At 37.7% G+C, this 22,503-nt stretch overlaps 2 long non-coding RNA genes across 2 annotated transcripts in view; one reads left to right on the forward strand and one right to left on the reverse strand.

The window, feature by feature from the left end:
- Window positions 1–22,503, forward strand: part of LOC134669671 (uncharacterized) — a 73,012-nt gene that overhangs the window by 33,371 nt on the left and 17,138 nt on the right. The window lies entirely within an intron of this gene.
- On the reverse strand, window positions 1,275–4,150 carry LOC134669670 (uncharacterized). Its single transcript, XR_010098930.1, has 3 exons — window positions 4,079–4,150; window positions 2,338–2,433; window positions 1,275–2,036 (listed from the first exon to the last, which is right to left on the reverse strand). It is a non-coding gene; the product is annotated as an uncharacterized LOC134669670 (long non-coding RNA).

Consider the following 22,503-nt stretch of genomic DNA (forward strand, 5'->3'; position numbering starts at 1 on the left):
TAGGTACTTAACATTCATACTACTTAAAAGTGAGTTTTCCTAAAATGTTGTCTTTAAAGTAGGTAACAGCCGCTAATACAGAATACTTTTAATCGCTCTAAAAAGCAAGTTTTACCATGGCGGTCGCCGTTTTTTTATAAGAACGCCTTTATGGCCCTAATTTTACGGTTCAAACTTGAATGATCTATGAAGTGCGTTAGCCGAATTGGAGCGCGTTTTGGAGCCGAGTCATTGCACTTGGATTTCACCTTCACAACATAAACAACTGCTTGCGTACGCACTTTTCGAGCGACTTTGACAATAAATGGATTTTGTTTTCAAGCGGATAAAATGTATGTACCTAAAGGTTACTTTGTGTCAAATCATTCGTAAATATTAGCCAGTTTGAGCCAGGTTGAGTACTTTTTCTAACGACTGTAGTACCTATTTAGACTGTTGAGTGTACGTAATAATGCTTTATTTATGTACAGTCATCAGCAATAGTATCTTACACAACTAGGGCCGCAAAAATATGTGACATGTTCTTATTTGGAGCGCAATAAGAGCGCGTCATATATTTTTGCGGCCCTAGTTGTGTAAGATACTATTGCTGATGACTGTACAATCAGCAACAAAGAAAAGTAGATCTTCTCTACATACAATATTTCCCACTACCCAAAGGTTGTCTGGAAGAGGTCGCTTTTTTGCGATAAGGCCGCCTGTTATTACGAGTAGTTATAATTTATCTTTATTTTTGTAGTTTTACATGTAAAATGTATTACTATGGATGGTGCAATAAAGAATCCATATTTACATACTTTATATTTTGTGAAGGGGTGACTACTAAATAACCTTGCTGAATGTAAATTCGATAACACAATCTTTTAAAACCTAAGGCCATCCTGTTTACTTCGCTCGTGTACGAATACTAAAGTTAATTTAATATATTTAACTCATACATATATTCTAAAACAAAAATTATCACTCTTGCGGATCATGTACCATCGCCCACACTGTTAACTGTACATCAAAAATGGACCTTATCTCTTTTGTAATAAGGTCCACAGATGTAGAGTTAGGAGTGTTGCTGTTCGCACCTAGGTAAATTGTTAATAGATTGAGTTAATCCCACTACAACATAAAATGAAGAACCCATTTATATATGCGGATAAGCCTTCCCTTGGCCTTATCCTCGCTCGTAGGGCCCAGAGTGTGCATTACAATGTATCTAGGGGAGAAGTGGCATGAAAGAGCCAGTTTTCTTTACGGAGGAAAAAAGACTACTTACGATTAAAAAAATGTTATTATTTTGTTTGTAAATTATTCTTTATTTATTTGAGCATGTAATTTCGTACAAACAAATCTTAAACAATATATAAAAACCAACGAAATATGCATTTCAAAAAAATGTGTCATTTGGCTCTTTCAAAACAATTCAGTATTGAAAGAGCTGCTACAAGTTTTGAAAGAGCCGGTTCGTATTACAACGCCTTATTAAGAAAATTATCAAAAATAATAATAAATGCGACATGAAAAAAAACTCTTAATACAATTATAACAAATTTCTTTAAGTAGTTACTAACATTTTTAAGAAAATTTTAATTCTATCAGTCATTTTAAGTAATCGTTTGTAACGCTTTAATCTTAACATAATTAATCAGTCATAGGTACATATATCTACTATATAACCTAACATATAGGCGGCTTTTTATTAATAACAGTCTCTAAAATAAATAAAAAATAAACCTTCTATCAAAACCAACATCAATAAATCTTCAGGAACTTCAAAAGTAATATTGCTAACTTTGAGCTTAAATATCTCTCTATTCATTAATTATAAAAATCATACTGTTAGCAACATGGAATATGTAACATATTTTTTTCATAATTAGAAACATAATATATCTTACAAAAAAATTCAAATGCCCTATATGCCACAAGACTCATGAGCCCAACAAAAACAGCGACTGCCTCCAACTTCAGCGACTGCCTCTTCAATTACCGATTTTTCGGGTCTTTTTCGTTGTTTTCGACCAGCGTTCTCCATAATGCAATATCTGAAGCAAATAATTTAATAACAAATTAGAAATGTGGGTGTATAGTATTATTTTATTTTATAAAAAAATTCATGGTTATGAAAGAGCCGGCTTTTTCAAGGCCCATTCATCCGGCTCTTTCACTACTGGTTCCAGAAAAAAATATAACCTTCAAAATAACAACAATATCAAACCTTTTGCAGCTTAGTTTTTATGAAGTTATAAGGCCAAATATATGCACAAACTGAATCTATAATCCATTTGCCTATAATTGTTAACAATAAAATACCAAAAAACGACTTAATTGAAGCAAAAAACTTACTTTTAAGTGCCAATATCTTTGACTCGATGTACCGGCGTCTGTTGGTTTCGGCGAACTGTCAAATGTTTGTGGGTGACGGGGAATCAGTGTTGCCACCTAAAAATAATATTGCCAACCAAATCTGTTCTAAAACTACCAAAATAATGCAAATGTAGAATGAGTGAAAGAGCTTTCACTCATTCTACATTCGTCACAATCGTCGGTGGCTTTCAATGTAGAATGAGTGACGAAAGCAGAATAGGACTAATTTAAGAACTTGACGAAAAACGAATGGGAATGGGACGACTCAAGACGATACCGTATCTACGTCTACACTCCGTTTAATTTAAAATAGGAATATTCTGCAAATCTGCATGGTGGGACTTACGACGAGGTTTTGGGCTCTAACTTTGGGTAAGTAGTAAGTACCTATCTCAAATCTCAACAGGAGAATCGGGAACGTTATTGCTGTGTATGATTCATTTATCTACTGTTTTAAATTATGATAAAAATTTTTTGAAAAAATATGTAAAATGCATTATAAAATGAATAACAGTATGACGGAACAGATGTCAAAATATCAACATGCAATGAACATTAGCTACTTACAATGTGTTTGTTTTTTATGTGTGTGTGATAAAAACAAACAATAGGGTAGGTATATACATATTATTTTAAAAATGCACGATCCGTCGGGTTGTCGAGGCACAACTTGTATAAGTAAGAAGGTGGCAAGTAAAAGGAAGGTTCCTTTTAACTTTTAATCTCTTCACTGTACTTTTTCTATTACATTCTTTAGTTATTGTTTGGTTACCAACAAATTTCAGATTTACAGCTTAAATTATCTGCTTTGATCTCATCTTACGTAGACCAGGTGTAAGAGATTTTACTGTATATTTAGGGAGCTAGCGAGACGCGTGATGTGACGGGTGACCAGAGGGCTGGGCTGGTTCCTTTATCGCCCAGCGAATTGGCGTCGCCATGCAGCGGCGCAACCAGCATGCAACCAGCCTTCTGCATGGCCTACCACAGTAACAAATGTGTTATTAACTCTAGAACTTTTTGCCGTTTAAATGATGAAATTGGAAGATTGTATAAAAAAAAATGTAATACCTAACTATAACGAAATGACTAAAAATATATCATTTAATAAATGTCTCTTAAAATTGTGTAATTCAATATTTACTGATATTTTAATCGCGACAGTAACCTTGTCTATCTCTTGATTGCCTTTTCACGGTCTAGACACGTTAATAAAAGTCTAGACTTGATTTCGACATATGATGTCTTGCCACTCTAATCTTACCCCCTCCTTTTTTAAACTTATACTTAAGTCTAAATAAAATAGGATGTCTAGTTTAATTGCTTTTTAGTCTAGCTTTGCGATCAGAATGCGGTTTGCTATTGACTTATTATAGATTAGCTTTGTCATGTATCACATAATAATTTATATTTAATTTTATTGTATAGGTATTTTACTTTGGATTAAAGACAATCTAAGGGAAATATAATCTTTATAGCATTGTAAGGTACAGTAGTTTTTTAACCTTAATTATTTAATCATAATCAAGAAAAAAAACCACTTTTATGTAGCAATTATACACAGTAACACAGTGCAACTAACATAAATCTACATAAACTTACTTGATTTTTAAATATATGTTAATAAGATCCGATATATAATACACAATACGTAACTGCAACTGCGACTCTGTCACGCACACCACACAATGATAACCCAATAATGATACGATCCACTTACTTCCTCCACGTGACTAGGGACCCATGAAGGGTCACAGCATGGGCGGCGCGACTCGACTGGCCCTGACTCCGGTCACTACGCAAATACTGAATTAATCGTATCAGCCTCCCCGCCATATCACGCTAGGTTCGTCAATCAAGCCCTACGCCAATATAAATGTAGCTACCTACGACTACGTATTGTTATAACGGATGTTGGGATACAGTTATTTTGGTTCGAAGTTTGAAGGAAAGGGATTTGTGAATGAGGTAGTTCTTTCCACTTCTGCTCTTTCCGTTTCGTCGTATTTATGTATAATGCATTATGCATTTGAACCGCTACTTAATAGGTAATCGTATCTATTAATTTCTATGGTAATGTCATGAGTAGGTACCATTATACTGTTTCCCATAAAACACAAACTTTAAATGCTATTCAACTTATTTTGACTGAGAGTAATCAGATGCACTTACCTATAGTCTATGTACTTTTTACTCCAAACGGCTGAACCGATCTTGGTCGCTACAGTTTTCATTGAACAGCTTTACTTTCAAAATTGTTTTTCATGTTTTGGATTTATGGTTCAAAAGTAAGAAGTATTCAGTGACAAGTTGTATCTGTGAACTAAGCCGTGGACGGACAAACGGACGGTGCCAAACAATAGGGGCTCCTATTTGACTACGGAACTCTAAAAAGGATGTCGATACTGAAATATTATTAGTCGCCAAGTACAATAATATGGAGATAATACATGTACAGTCAGCCAAGAAAGAGGTCTAGCACTTTTCGACTCTATCATCTGATTGATAGAGTCGAAAAGTGGTAGACCACTTTCTTGGCTGACCGTACCTAAGTATAGGTACCTTATATTTTATATAGGTACAGACTTCTTAATTTAGAAAAACCTAGAACACCTAAGAAGTCAACTATGACGGATGTTTTTCAAGTTCCTAATATTTATGTAAATTGCCAAGTTGTTAAAATAAACATAATAATTTTATATTTTTAAATTAAAAAATTATGAATAACATGACATTAATACTTAAAGTTGTATAAATTTCGTAAAACAAACAATAATACTTATATTTCAAAGTGTGTTTCGACACAATACATTTTAAACGGTACTTACTTTGCGGCATCTGGACCATTTTAGATCATTAAAAGTCATAAAGTAGGTATTACTAAACACTTTTTTATAAAGTTTTTTAGTAAGACCGCGAGAGAGAATGAATTCGCATGTCGTCAACCAAACGACTTTTGACCGAAAGAAAATTAAGCCGCCTATCTTATTAGAGTAGGCTCGAAAATTGTGTAACAGATTTTATAACGCTCGTAACATTCACAACCCGATCACTTCATAACAACCAGTGTAAGCGTGGGCTCTGTTATCGCAGTGTTGTTAGGTGTTGCGAGGCCAGGTTACGCTGGTGATAGTATGCGAGAGGTGTGGGCGCCGTGTAGCGCGTGTCGCCTACCGAGGCCGGCCCCTTGACCGATTCGACGACCATTGGAAGGCTTATTCAGAGAGGTACGATTTAATACTCAACTCATAATATAACACCGGAACGGTACAATGTCTCACAAAGAGTACCTATTTATACTCGTTAGAAAACTAGCCAATTCTTAGAAGTGTAATTTTATATACTTAATTAACCGAGTGTTAGCGAAGGTCACCGTTGCAGCTTGGGAAAAATGCTTTCTTATGTCCGGAGGTTCCTCTCTACAGGTCGCAATTCTCAACCGATTCTCCTGAAATATTGTGAGCAGGTTCAATGATACAACAAAATGAAAGGTAGTCTTTATTGCATTGACAAAATATTAAATTACATAAATTACTAAAAGACATAAACAGGAATATAAAACTAAAACTACTACAATTAAAATAACTAAAACTAAAAATACCTATCAAAACAAAATGCCTTCTGGAGGGTGCTCAACACGCACGCAGGCAGCGTTCCCGCGCTGGATTGCGATGGCAATTCGCTGCGCGAGAAAGCTGCCCGCGCGGGGGTCACCCGTTGCCTCCCTCAACCTTTTCCCAAGCGCCTTAAGGAGCATATGTGCGCCTCTGCCCCACGAACCAAGTGTCTCGACGCCAAATGCGACGAATTTGTATTGGGCGCCGAGACAGCTGTATTTGGCTACCTTTTGACGCTCCCGAGTGTCCGCCGCCGCGCCAGCAGAGCACGCCTGCTAAATTCTTATGTCGATTCCCTTTTGAAATTTTACAAATTTCGGAGGCATAGATACATTTATTTAGTTTTAAGTTATGCTCACAAGGTCTACAGCTCACAGAACCACTAGTACCCATAAATATTGAATATAAGCGCTTGCGTGCTGCGAGATGTATTGTGAGCAATGTCAAACCAAAAATGAATATCAAATCAAGTTGATATCCATACGAGTATGATTTGAATACAGCTAGTCGTTGCTTATGCAAAGGTCCACGACACTTTTGTCCGATCAATTCCAATAGCTGTTACATTCCGACGGACGCTGCGCTGACGCGGCGCGGCGCGGCCCGGCGCGGCGGGCTCTTGCCTCGAAAGATTAACTGCCGTATTCGAACTTCAAGATATTCACAATTAAACATTCACTAGATATGAAATAGTAACGATATGTGACGTTCCACCAAAAGGTACCTTATGGCCGCAATAATATTGATGGAGCGGCGTTAATAATAGCGTAAGCGCCAACCGCCATAGGGTACCCTTTGCCGTGGAACGTCACGTAACGTTACTATTTCATATCTAGTGAATGTCTAATTCATTTCCCGAATCGCGCCGTAAGGTCCCGCGCGGTCATTCACCATTGGGGTTGACAAAAAATGTTTTCGTCGACGGCTTGTCCCGATAGCAAAGATTGTAGTATAAACTTTATACAGTATGGTGGCTAACGGCAATCGATAGAAAGTAAAAACAAAACAGATTTGCTATATAGTATGTTTCTCATAGCTTGGGTACGGTGGCAGCTATCATCTCCATACATTCACGTAACCTTATAACGCTAAATGTGCAAAACTTGTAACATAATACAATGTGTCGAAGTCTAGTCAAAGGTCCCACGTTTTAGCTTACCATAAGGACGAGATTTGCTTGTATATTTATACGAATGACCTGTCAAAGTCAGAGTTATGATGGCAAACGACCAAGTGGGACGTTATGCCGGCCGCCGAGAAATATAATAACGTCACGTAATATGTATCCCAAGGGCCCAACGTTTTCTGTTCTCTTTCACGACGCAGCAACTAGTATCATTTCTCTCTCCTCGCTCTTTTAAAATGCCGTTTGTCAAAAAAGGACAACCATACTGTTGACAAGGTGGACTTCAAATCAAGTGTTGCCTTTCTTGATGCGCCCAGGCTGTGTATGTGTGCGTAAAAGCGTATATGTGTGCTCTTTTAGGGATGTGAAAAGTCGATTTTAATCATGTTATATATCGATAAACGCTACACAGCGGAACGAAATAGCGATTAATTGAAGCTTCAATATCTTCGTTAAACATAAACATAATTGAAATGCTAATGGATAATGAATATATTATAATATAATAATATAATTCAATTATTGCGGAACACCTATTTTAGGAGGTATTTATGTATTTTAATTAAATATCTGAACTTTCCCTTGGTTCCCTGCTGGGGCGTGACTATAAAATTGTGATCTGATAACAACAATAAAGAATAAAAGCGTTTTTGGTCATTTTAGGTATCGTTAAGCCTTTGAAGTAAAATTAAAATTGCAAGAAATGTCGATAGTTTATCGATATGACTTTATCGACATGGCTACATCAACGTGGGCCTCATTGTTAATCGTACACTAAACAAAAGTGGCAACAGTGACAGCTCGCTGAGACACCGTCTTTATATATTATGAGTCTATGATGTATCCTCATTCAAATCAATATTAACCGCTTTGTAAGCTACGCCTGGAGAATAAACCTCGTTAGCATTGACCCCCGCCTTGCGCCTTGGCTCCAACGAGGCAACATCTCAATATTCTCAATTACAGATGCAATGCGTAGGTGCCTACGTCAGTCTCAGTGCACAGTTGCCTACACAATATACCTACAGAGTGATTTAGGAAACGTGTATGGGAATCAGTATAAAGTGTTTATAAGGAAAAGTTTTAGTAACTTTTGGGGGGTAAGTGAGACCATTAAAAAACAAAGTTTTGCGAAGTATATCGTGTTATCATATGAAATGAAAAGCTCATTGTGAGAATCTGAAATATGTATTTTTTTATAATTTTAAGATAAATAACTTAGAAGTAATTTAAGAAAATAGGCAAAAAATGACCAGTCCCCCGTACCCGCTGGATATAAAATTTTGAAAAAAAAATACATTTTACTCACGTTTCGCATAAAAAATATACAGTATTAAAAATTGTGTAATGTTCGGAACCCTTGGAACGCGAGTCCGACTCGCACTTAGCCGGTTTTTGACCTGAGTTTAGGTAGTCTTGCAAACCATTGTGCAGTTTTACCCCTAACACTAAGGTAGTAATTATTCTAATTATAAACAAATTCTGTTATTAATCTTGCAATTCGTTAGCCTATTATTGCTATAAAATAATACTTTTACACTATACAACCCAACCCCCACCTACCCCCCACCCCGAACCCTAACCCTACCGTAACCCTATAAAACCGATTACACCCATTATTTTTATTAGATACAGTACTTATGAAAAAAAAAACTCACAGCAATACAATAAGTTTGACTTTAAAATTATATCCATTTCTGGTTTTGTAGACCAAAACGCTGAAAAATAACGCCTTTTTAAATGTGATAAGCCCGAACGAACATAGTATACAAATATTGCTTGTCTTATAGTTGTAGGAGAAAACAAGCTTATTGGAGAAACATTTTTTTCACGCCACTGTTCGGAAATGTAGCAATAGATGGTCTAAAACCAAGCTGGAAAGTAGGCAATAGCTGTAGCACCTGAACCACCATTACTACAATGTTTCATTGTTATCATCATCTGTCATTGGTGACAGTTCGCTACAGCAATGAGTATCATTTAAAACATAAAAAACAATAAACGGCCTTTTTTTGCGCAACTTTTTCCTTCAAAAATAAAATTAGGTTATTTATAGAACCAATTTCTTGTTTAAAAAAAAAAAGAAATGACAAAACCATTCACTTCATTTTTTTTTAACAATTATCCATTCAGTTCACGCTTAAGGCGTTTTTGACTTTTGTAGCTGTTTGTGTTTTTTTTAGCAAAAACGCTTCTAATTTTAGAGTCGGTTTGAAGCAAAGAACAGAAAAACGCCTCTTAAAAGTGGTAAAAAAAGTAGAAAAGGCGGGATCTGAAAATACTTACTGAATTGGATAGTGTATATTGTGTTTGACTAAAAAATATAAGAAACGCGTATCTACGCTCGCTATAAAAATGAGTTCTTCTCTCGCTATAAAGCTGACGCCTACCGAAATTCAAGAGACAGTACAGGCAGTGGCTAGTAATTTGCTACCAGAGAAATCGCGGGCTAGTACTTATAGTTATGTAAATGTTTTCTTATTTCCTCGCAGTAGTCGTGAAAAGCACTATGTAATGCCTCGGCCGGAAACGCTAAAGATGGACTCGTATTATTCGAGGGCCTCCACTAACGTGTCGGCCCTCGAACTCACTCGTCCATCTTTTAGCGGTTTTCCGTCCTCTCCTACAATGTACTAAAGTCGTAACTTATTTAATTGTAAACTACATCAGTTACCTTTAGTTATTAATATTGCATATAAAAATAGGTAATTAGCATAGGCACCATTGGGACTTGGGACCAGCAATTATCAGGGTTTTCTATCACTGACCTCCGTTTTATCCGTTCTCTATGTTGGCATATTTTGACGATTGTTATGTCTGGTACAACTTTTATTAAAGTTTTATATCGTGTTTTTTGTATGGCCTGCGCCTATCATTTGTATTGTTTCCTTTTATTGTTATTTAGTAGTTTCACAGTGCCTTGGTTTTTACTGTAATGCTATGTCTCTTATTTGAGTAATAAATAAATAAAACAGTTACACCCTGTATAATTATTATACATATATAGGAAGTTCAGGATGTCACTGGAAACTCGATCAGGGCAATTGAAACGTGTCAGCTGTCGTGCTCCAGACGCGGCGGGAAAACGCTCCGACTTTTCACTTCCCCCGGATATCCGGATATCAAACTGTCAAAATGACAGCTGCCGAGAATTTCTTGTTTTGTGGTTTATTGGGTCCTTTGTAAAAATGAGCGCTATCTCGCCAACAAATGCAATCGCAGCTAGGCGAGGAATATAAATATTATTAGAAAATAGTTGTGTACGTTATGTTAAAAAAAAAACAACGGGTTGCACTCCGGGAGTGCTGGCAGAAGTGAAAACTCAACGAATATGTAACTCAATATATGAATAACAGCGCCATCTAGTGCAAAATGTCTGCAGCTCTTTCTGGAATTTTATTCAAAAAAAAATCTCTACCTATTTATTGTCAGGTTAATGAGCTTGATACGACTCGTAGTACTGCCGCGCTAACAACGTATGTAGTAATCGCAGTTGAAAAGTCATGCTATTGTTTATCTTGTTCTCTTTGAATAAGTTCTTTATTTAAACGATGTTTTTCCTGCAAGTACTGCACGTACGAACGGCAGGGCAGAGTACCAATAAGCGTAAAAAATGTATTTCCAATTTTGTCAATTTCGGTATCAAGTATCAAGTTGACATTTTAAAAATTCGAATAGGGCGCGGAGTCTGGAGCTACGCGCTACGACGCCACAGGTATCCCAGTCGCGTCCGGTCTACGGCGTAGCACGCACGCCGCTCGCCGCGATCGCCTACGAGTGCTACGACTCTCGCTGAAAACTCACTTCAGGAGAAAATGTAACTTCGTTCAGTGACTTCCGTGAATTGGTATCCAATTGCACCTGTAACTAATTCATTTTGAAAGGTACCTACGTTTTTTTACTTGTACTTAATTACTTACAAGCATTAACTTTAATTTTATTTAATACTAAACGTTATTTTATACTTATGGAATTAAGTTCTGAAATAAATTATATGAATTCAATTGAAAAATAAAGTTTTAGTAACAGATACCTAAAAAGGGAACAGCAATAGGTACGAGTAATACCAGTTTGACTAAAGTCGCAATTCTATTTGCTATAAAAGAAGTTAATAGTTTTTCATTCTTAATTTTGATGATGTTTTATTTCAATGATGTCTTCATTTTTTTTAAAACGGTGGTGAGTGGATGTCGTCCGACTTTCAATCTGGAGGTCGTGGGTTCTAATCCTTGTTCGTGCTAATCAGTTTTTAGAACATAGTTATGTACAAAATATCATTTGATTTTTACTACCTAATTAAAGAATTAAAATAAACCCAACTGCAGTAGTAATGTGCCAGCATCAATAAGATGCTGGCACATTACTGACTGAAAATAATACACGCATACATATTATGCTCGAAAAATGTAAACCTCCTTGGGCAGTCGGGTAAAAATAGAACAAAAGTTTAATAATTATGGACTCGAGGGAAGATCATCATGACTGCCCTAGAAGGGTTACTACCTAAGTTTTTCGAGCATATGTATATATGTAGGTATACATACTTGTCTATGGCCAATTCTATGAGACCACCTACAGCTTAAATATCAGGCAACACGAGTCATTAGATTCGTGTCAGTTGTGGCACGAGTAGTAACACGAGCGATGTTAATATTATTTGCGAAGCCTAATTTATTTAATCCGACTTGCTATTAATAGCGGCTCACGGTTATATAATATAACTAAATATAAAAAACTGGTCAAGTGCGAGTCGGACTCGCGTTTCAAGGGTTCCGTACATCACACAATTTTCATCATTTTTTTTTGTACGTGTAACGTGACGTAAGTGAAACGTCTTGAAAAACCCGAATGAGTCAATCAAGTTTTCAACACATGTAATATGAAGTTTTCTGGCGTGGTGGCTTATATCTCTGCAAATATGCAAAGTAGCTTGGATAGGAAATTAAATGCCGAACAATAGTACAAGTGTCTAAATGCGAAGACTGAAGACCGAGCTCCGCCAGGCGTGTCTCACTCCGCGATTTCGTCGTTTTGCTACAGGTAGCTAAAAGTACATCCATTCGACACCAATTTTGGGGTTTGCCATAAGCCGCGCGTGGCGCTGTCGCCACCTAGCGGCCATATCTGTGCTGATCGTGACAGACGCGTTTTGTTAGAGAGTGAGTCTTCTGTACCTAGTACTATTATTTATTCTGTGGCTCCGCGTAGAGCTTAAAACTCGGAGCGTCCGACGGGTCGCGCTTCCTACAACTTCCGCAAGTGTTTTAAAAGCGAAGGCCGAAGAGAGATAATACCTACAAGGTGGCCAAAAAATACGCACATTCTCGTAGCCAGGGAGGTTTTGGGATTATACCTACTGAGCAACATTTACTATGGGACCCGAAATCGCGAAAAAAAATGTATCGTCCCATAGAAAACGGACCAGCCAAAACGTATAAAACAGCCAAATTTTTCTTCTCGATTTCGGGGTTGCACGTCGGCAACGGGAATACACTTAGTTTATTTTTTGGCCACCCTGTATAGTGCTTTTTAAAACACGTGACAATACCTAGTAACCTAATCAATCAGTACTACAAGTACCATTGCGGCTGTGTGCCAGATACAGCCTAGTCGCATTTTTTTATCTACAGTCCAACTCACGCTTGAAGCTAAAGGCACGCCTCTTCGGGACGCTTCGGGTCTTCGGCCTTATGCGGATATCGGCCTAGGGCCTTCGCAATAGCTGTCTACATCATGTTTCACTTAAAGTATTGCGGCTGTGTCCCTAAAAAAACCTAAACCGCATTTTTGTTTTTAAATCCGACTCACGCTTGACTCTAGATTTCTAATAAGTTTTCCTGTCATCTTTAGGTAAAGGACTATTTTGTGTATTTTTTTCAGAATTTTAGACTTAGTAGTTTCGGAGATAGAGGGGGGGAATGGTCATTTTTTGTCTATTTTCTTGAATAACTTCTAAAATTTTTATCGTAAATTTATAAAAAAATATATTTGAGATTCTCACAATGAGCTCTTTCGTTTGATATATAACACGACATAGTTTGCAAAACTTTGATTTTTAATTTTATGGTTTACCCCCCAAAAGTAGCCCCTATGTTTAAAATTCATTTGTTGACGTTACATATCCGTTTTTGGGTCACAGACTTACATATGTGTACGAAATTTCAACTTAATTGGTCCAGTAGTTTCGGAGCAAATTGGCTGTGACAGACGGACGGACAGACAGACGCACGAGTGATCCTATAAGGGTTCCGTTTTTTCCTTTTGAGGTACGGAACCCTAAAAATTACGTAAAGTACTTTACACTTAACTCGGCCGGTATCCAGGAGACCCGTCGGCAATCCGCTTAAGCTTGTTCAGAAATGACTCAATTAAAAGTTATGATACTTCTTTCAGAGGCGGAGCAAGTGTCGGTATAAGAGCGGTATTCCGGCTTTATGATCTGTTATGATGTTACTGTCACTGTCAGGCAGTGCCACTGACGAGCCTTCCAAATGGATACCGTTACAATGGATTTATCCAAATGGACGGCATCCTTCGATTCAATGCGGGTACAATCACTCGTTTCTTAAGAAAGATATTAAAAGTTGGTGTTTACGCGTTTATAGTCAATGGTTTACAATTGCTTATGACCAGTGATCGGGGATTTCTATGCCACTTGGGGTGAATGACCTCAATCATTATGCTAGTATGAATATGCCGCGGGATTCCGGGATTCGTGTGCAATATAGGAGAGTGTTTTGGCATGTTACTGTTAATCAATTAATCATGCATTATCTAAGCCGACTGAATCACTACTTCAAACGCTTATCTTATCTATTAATTATTAGCACCGTAGAATGACATTGTAAATACAAACCGCACTGCAGCTGCTTTTTGCACTCATTATATTATTAAGTGCAAAAATACCACGTGTCTTAATGACAAACAACATCCCGACATAACTGTTAAAATAGAAATACGTACGTACATATGTACGGTTTTTTAAAAATGTTGTACTTAAATTATTATATGTACTTATAAGAACATTTTTGAATAATATTTTTTCTTTAAATCATAACCAACACTGTTTTCTTACAGTCCTTTATTTTATAAACGAATTACCAACACCGAAATAGCGTTTACTTTTCGAACAGTTTTGTTCCTATCGCGGGCCAAGCGGCGTATCCATATTACCATTTCGACTTGATATCCCGCGGTGTGGCATAGAAATCCCCGATCACTGCTTATGACAGCTGTATGCTGTAGGTAAGTAATTGTTAACTTATTACCGTAAAATGGGGTGAGTTGGGTGAAATTTGACTTTCAAACCTTGATAAAATTTTATTTTTACATGTGAAAACTGAATGGTGTATATAATAAGTGGTTCGGACGTTTGTATTTTAGTTTGTATTTTATTTTGGGTAGTTCCATTTCATAACTTTGACGATAAAGAGGAAAACCCACCTCACCCCGTAGTGCCTCGTAATTGGGGTGAGAGGGTTTTTCATACAAAGGTGATTTTGGAAGATTGTTGGATCGATTTTTTTTATTATGCGTTTTACTATAGTCCCATTTTAAATTGGAATACATTATTTTTATAGCAGTAGCCTTAAAATCCCTTCTCATCCCCCTCTCAAACCTTCTCTCCCCATTCATAACCCAACTCTCCCCGCGAAACCTACTCACCCCGTTTTACGGTACATAAGTACTTTACCTTTCCCGTATATGTACGATAGGCAAGTACCTACTTGTATAGCGACGCTACCCACATTTTATCGCTAATCCTGCTTCCAGTTAATGTGTCCATTTCAAAGTGTAACTACCTACGGACGCAAGTTTCGTTTAATTAGGACTTTATTCCTTTTCTACATAGTTTTGTTTGCCTTTATGACTTCGTCGGAAAGAGGATGGGTCTAATGTACTAACGAACTTAACTGATCCATAAATAGACCTTAACTCTTTGTAATAAGGTTTACGAATGTTCAAAGTACTGTGTTAGTTAATGATGGGATTCCCAGTAAGAGGTACTAAGTTGCGTGCGAAAACGACCCCTATTGTTTTTTAGAAGCTAATGCCTTTTGAGGGGAAAACAATTGCGTTATATTAAGAGCCAACAGGAGTGGTCATTTGTCCATACAAACGTACTCGACTGTTTCTTCCGTGGGTTTTGATGCTAGAGCAATGATTTTTTCAACACAGATTAATATTGTCAATATCTGTGTCGGATCGTTTTGCTTATTTTGATTTTTTTTAAGGCGCTATAGCCCTTCAAAAATGGCCATAATGGCCTAATTGATTATGCCGCAATGAGAAGCGTAGTATTCAAAACTGACATCAATTAGCCAATAAAGCAAAACGGTTCGACACAGATAATTTCATAATCATTTAGATTTCCAAGTTTGGTTAGGATTGGTTAAGTTTTAGAGGAGGAAACAATCGAGTACGAAACCTCGATTTTTGAGATTTTTACGCAGGATTTTTCGCCTTGTCCTTATCGCACTAGTTTTAGGAGCCGCTTCCGTTAGCGAGACGGGTAAATTTACCTAAAATATTTAAAACTCGGCTCCTGTTTCGTCTTAAGTAATTAGGTACACACTATCTATACATATAATAAAGCTGTAGAAGGTCAAAAGTCTGTACATGGAAGATATTTGAAAAAAAGTTGGTTGGGGATACTTAGAATCGATAACAGAACACGTTCCAACAGTTTTTAGAATTTTTGTCTGTTTGTCTGTTTATCTGTTTATCTGTTTGTCTGTTTATTTGAACGCGCATCACGTGAAAACGGCTGAACGGATTTTGATGCAGACTTTACTAATCTGTCGAGAAAACCTCCGGCCAGGTTATAGGCTATAAAAATTTAACCCTTAAAAGGGGGGGTAGCCACAACACTCGCTTGATTTAAGTTTGCCCCTGAATCTTATGGCGCTACTTAGGAAGGAGGGCAAACTTTTTTCAAATATCTGCTACCACTATTGAGTACCCTGGTAAACTAACAGATGGCGCTGAATTTAATACGTAGTGATATGAATAGCCACCGACGAAGGTTTTTGCCAAATTAACTCTAAGTTTAGATGAGGGGGTACGGACGTCAACAAATTTAACTGAATAATTATGTCCATTTAATAATATACTTACAACAAAATTAAACGACAGTAAATTAATTACCCCTCATTGCACAGTGCCATCTTTTTCACGACTACCCAGAAAAAAGAGAGAGAGAGAGTGTATTGCGTTTTCAGCGTTCGTGTTTGTATGTAGGTGTATATTTATTTATCTGAGTTTCTTTATTACACCTTAACTTCTGAATGCGAAATTTGCAAAAATCATGGCACGTAATTCTTTGGGAAACAATCGGTAGCAATAGAAGAGTCGTGATTACATGCATAGATTCGTTTTCAACCCACTCTTTTGCGGTTCGGCGTTAGGTCTTATGCGAGGCCTTCTGCCTTACGGCAAAGTCGATCTTCTGCTTTAATTACACTTGGGCGTGGGTCCAAATCCAAGCTTTCCTCTTTCGCAGCTGGGCCTACTGCCTTGCTCACACTTCGCCAATTCAATTCACTTGGTCAATTCCAAGCTCTGCTTTCTTGCATCTTTTATGCATGAAAACAACCTCGCTGAGATCCTTAAATATCGAGCCCTATGCGAAGCTAGGCTGATGGAAAACTGTCCCATCCCTTCTTTGTATGAAATCCTGGATTCGCGCCTGGTTGGGACTAAAAGTAAAATTGCGTTTTTTATATCGAAAAATTTTCGCGCTCGCTTCGCTCGCGTTTTTAATAACTTTCTAAGGTATTATAAAGGTGAAATTTGGGTGGCGAACTGCAGCAGCATTACTCTGTTGCAACGTTACTGCTGCGGTACTGTCAATTTTCGTCATAAAATGATGTGACTGATTTCCATACTAAAAGTAAAAATGTACAACTGTCTATCATATTGCGTTTTTATATCGAAAAAATTTCGCGCTCGCTTCGCTCGCGTTTTCAATCACTTTCTAACATATGATAAAGGTGACATTCGGGTGGCGACTGCAGCAGCATTAGGTACTTTGTTGCAACATTACTGCTGCGGCACTCTCAATTTTCGTGATAAAATGATGTGACTGATTTCCATTCTCAGCTGTAATGCGGCAATGAACTTCAATCAATTTACCAAAAAAAAAAAGGAATATTAATGACCCTACGGAGAGGGGCCACCATGGTCTAGAAATGCTTAGGGCATCAAAATATCTTAATCTGGCACTGCTTCGGACTTAACCCGACGCACGTGGCACGCTGGACGCGTTCCAAAGCCGGGCGCCTTCGGCGCCCTCATACTCAAAAAGTCAGGCGTAGACCGACGTACGTGACACGATGTACGCTTACCAAATTGGGCGCCGAAGGCACCCTCATACTGAAAGCGTCGGGTTACGCCCGACGCACGTGGCACGCTGGACGCGTTCCATAGCCGGGCGCCTTCGGCGCCCTCATACTAAAAGTGTCGGGCGTAGACCGACGTACGTGATACGCTGTACGCGTTCCAAAGCCGGGCGCCTCCCTCATACTCAAAGCGTCGGGCGTAACCCGACGTACGTGACACGCTGTACGCTTGCCTAAGTTGGGAGCCGAAGGCACCCTCATACTCAAAGAGTCGGGTTAAGCCCGACGCACGTGGCGCGCTGAATGCGTTCCAAAGCCGGGCTCCTTCGGCGCCTTCATACTAAAAGAGTCGGGAATTGCCCGACGTATGTGGCGCACTGCACGCGGTCCAAAGCTAGGCGACTTCGACTTTCTCATACTAAAAAAGTCGGGCGTAGTCGGACTAGGTACTACAAATTGCGCTCTAAAAAGTATGGAACGATAAGATATAATTATTTTAAGAAATTATCATGCAGGAAATTATAAATGTTATAATTTTTTGAATACAGCGTAATGTAATTTACTATTTTTTATATATTTAGCAGCTTACTGACACAAACCGAATTCCACGCGGGCGGAGCCGCGGGCACAGCTAGTTACTACATAAATATGTGCGCATCTATCTACTTTCAAATGTTTATCTATATGTCTAGGTATATATATATATTATATATATATATAATAAAAAAAATATAGGTATTAATATATATATATATATATATATATATATATATATATATATATATATATATTAATACCTATATTTTTATTTTTATTTTCTCACTTTATTACTGGCTAAAGTGTCACATTGGACAGATGCCATTCATTACGGAACTGAACTTATAAATAATTCGACGACATAAACACAGTATAATAAAGAGTACCTAACATAAATAAGATAGCAACTCTGTCGGCACGACTCGGCAGGCGAATAAGCGTGTTGACATTTCTGTATTTTTATTTATACTACATTCTGAACTGAGCTAGACGGTGACGTTATTATCACAGCCCTGTCAGTACTAATATCAATATCCTGTAAAAACAAATAATATACGTTTGAAAAACTTTGCCTGACTACTGTATTTTCTTTTTTTTTTCACCCGCGTCATGAAAATGAATGACGCTATAGTGGAACACAACAAGATACAAACACACCGTCATACATTACCTATATATTCAATTAATTAGACTGCTAAAATCATAACAAACTGCCATATTGAAATTGTCTCTGAATGATGAATTTACTATTGACTTTTGTTTAAGTACATAGTTAGCAAGTTCCATAGAATGACACTTTAGCTATGGAACCGTAGGTAGCCTTATATGACACGACAGCCTTAGCAGGTGTCAAACTGACATATTCGCTAACGTCTGCGTAACTTAATGTCTATATAATAATATGCGAGTACGAGCGAGATGCATGGAAAGTAAGTTACGCTGACGCTGGCGAATCACCAGTCAAATCAGTGTCAGTCAACTGATGATAGCCGTATTGTAGTCAAAATATGCAAACTCTCGCACATTTCCGCCTGATGCGTAGTTTCATCAGCTACTACGGGTAGGTACCTATTGATGCTGACATGACCTTCATTATTACGAGCCGGTAAAATACCGGAACGGACTATACTTACCCGACATCGTACCGGAGAGCGTCGAGGGGCTGTTTCCGGCCCCGCACGTCAAGCCTCAACGAATACGGATTGTAATTGATGCGCCATTTAGAGTTAAAGCTAACTAATTTGGATGCTTAATGTTCGCCATTAGATGACCAATATATGTTGCCCACTAAAGAGCTTTACAAAATCTGTGATTACGGATATGAAGCTGTTATTATACAGATCAGTGAAAAGGTTTCACAGGAACTGAATACACAACACAGTCACTAGGTACTGTAAAGGTTTACAATCTTTACAGTCTTTTTTAATCTGCGACTGGCTAGTCACGATATTCAAATTTAGAATTTTAAGCCCGCTGTCAAATGGAACGCGGTGCGCAATCGGCATTCGATTAGAGGCAGCCATCTAGTATAGATATTTAATTGTAAAACTAGCTGAAATATATTTGCACACAGAAGAAGATCTTGTGTTTTATCCATGCCCACAGCGTCCTCCCAATAGGTCGATCCCTTTACAGTACTGAGTACACATGCCCTTAATTTTTATACAAAAGGTCTTACGCTATAGGTTTCAGGCTGCACTCAGTCGATTTAATGATAAATAAATAGGTTTATTATTTAATCAATTTTGGAGTCATGTCCACATTATTGCGAATAATGACACAAATTGGTTCGATCTCTGTAAGATAATATATCTAGATAAAATTCGTCAAAATTCATTTAAAATTAGCACTTATAAATATAATACCACAGAATAACTAATAGTACATAATACATGAAAATTATCTGAATATTTTATACAACGTAGAAAGAACACAAACACACTCTCAGAATGCTTAAATAAAATTATAACTCTTCTTTTTGGCTTAAAAATCCCAAAATGAATGTCGGGATGTTTTAATTACCATAGACATAATTTCAACTGCATCCAAATAAAACATTCGCAAAGCGGCATTCTGTTCACACCGCGGAGTATTTAATTAACAGGAAATGGAGGCAGGTACCACATCTATAGAATTTTTGATTTCCACCGGTCTGTGACAGACATGAGTTATTTCGTTTTTTGTCCGGTAACTGGCGACATCGCAGATTCGGTAACATTGCGATAAAATTATGTATTAATATTAAAAGAAATGTGAAGTTTAGTTGAAATGTTGATTTAATTGTTGGTATGTCAATTTATGGAGAGTAGGTTCATAAAATCAAACTATTTTAAATTCGAATAGAAATTGTAAAGTTACCTAGCAGACCTCGCATCTAAATTTATTTGGTCATGATATTTTGAGTTTTATTCACCAGTACTAGAGTTCACTTTTATTAGCGATTTCATCAATATGTAGCTTTATTGAACTATACTCGTATTGGAGTGATATAAAGTTAGAATGTAACGGTGAGATTCTCGTATTTCAGCCCGTACAAGATTAGAACATTGAGCTTTATTGCTAATTGTCGAAGTAACTTTATTCAATTTTACACATTATGTATGTATAAAACTTAAGAAACTAAAACCCGTTCTGAGCCATGCCTGGTCCAAAGGTCCCCATCACACTAGCAGCGTTACCCCGCTGTATGGCGATGGAGACCTGTTGGACAAGCCACGACTCAGAACGGGGGTCATTCCCCTTTTCTCTGAGGCGCTTTCCAAGCTCCCTGAAAAGCTCTCGTGCCTCCCGTCCCCAGGGCCCAGCTGTCTCGACAGCGACGGACTCGAAGTCGTACGTGGCTCCCAAGGCAGAATGTTTCTGTCGCTTATTTTTGGCGGCAGTCTCTGCCGCCGCACCTGCCGATTTAGCGGTGTGTCCTACATGGGATGCAGCAAATGTACTCGCACAAGTTGCATCCCATATGGTGTCTTATATGCCCTCTCTGCCAGGGAACCAGCGTCAGCCCGTCGGGTCGTTTGCCATCTGTTCGAGACAGCCCCGATGGTTCCAGGAGGCACGGGACACTGATATTGCTTAATATAAAAGTCCAGTTTTAAATAATTGACCTGATTATGATACGTTATGACTAAAGTTCTTTGGTGAATAACATTGTCCGTGACACATGACGTCAGCGATACGTTACGCGTTACGCTGAATCGAGTGTATAATTTTTTCCCCACCTCAAAAAGTGCTCAGCGCCGCTAAAGAAGTTTTCACTTCAAAAACAACGGGTTGCACTCCGGGAGTGCTGAGAGAAGTGAAAACTTAATGACTAGTCCAAAATGTCTGCAGCACTATGTATAATTGACCCATCCTCCTTTCTATTGAAAAACTTTAGTTTCGAAATTACTGCGGGCGCAGCACGGTTCCATTTTTATCGACTATCACTATGCGCGTCCCTTTCGCACTTACGTACTTGTTAGAACGTGACAGACATGGTGACAAGGGATAAAAACACGACCGTGCTAGGCCGCCTGGTCAGTGAGCTTGTATAAAATTCGAAATTCAAATTCGTAGCGTTAATTGTTTAAAATTCGAATAGAAATTGTAAAGTTACCTTGCAGACTTCGCATCTATATACAGGGTATCCCAAGAAGTAGTGATATACTGAAGCTGGGAGGTAGAGGACCTAGAGGGCTATCTGAATCACCCCCATGTATGTTCCGCGATTTTTCGTATTTTCGGAGTTATGATTTTTTTTAAATTTTTCACCTATGTAGAGTACGATGAGATTTTTATTTATGGTGACGTGAATTATTGCGGTAGATGCTTGATTTTTTTTGTGTGCTAAGCTGATAGATAGGCCAATTCAGTATGGTAACATTTACTATCGTTAGATCTTTGAATGGAATTAAAAAAAAAATGCCAAGAAAGATAAAATTACCCAGTATGTTCACACCTTCAAGGGCCCTTAAAAAAATAAAATCACATAAAAAAAATTACCGTTTGGTTTTAGCATTTGGCATAGGTGAAAAATTAAAAAAAAAAATCATAACTCCTAAAATACGAAAAATCGCGGAACATACATGGGGGTGATTCAGATAGCCCTCTAGGTCCTCTACCTCCCAGCTTCAGTATATCACTACTTCTTGGGACATCTTGTATATTTTGGTCATGATATTTTGAGTTTTATTCACCAGTACTAGAGTTCACTTTCATTAGCTATTCCATCAAGATGTAGCTTTATTGAATTATATTTGAGTGATATACTTAAAGTTAGAATGTAACTCTGAGATCCTCGTATTTCAACCCGTACAAGATTATAACCTTCATGTAATGTCATTGAGTTTTTCTTTATTGATTTAAATGTCATCTAAATGAGTGGCCATCTAAACGTTACGGTCACGTGATCGCTGTCTCGACTTTATCATTTTTCCCCACCTCAAAAAGTGCCCAGCGCCGCTAAATAAGTTTTCACTTCAAAAATAAAATAAAAATACCTACCTAATGCTTTATTTTTCTGGAGAATAGGTGTTAAGTGTAG

The sequence above is a fragment of the Cydia fagiglandana genome, chromosome 12, assembly GCF_963556715.1.
Source record: "Cydia fagiglandana chromosome 12, ilCydFagi1.1, whole genome shotgun sequence".
NCBI lineage: Eukaryota > Metazoa > Arthropoda > Insecta > Lepidoptera > Tortricidae > Cydia > Cydia fagiglandana.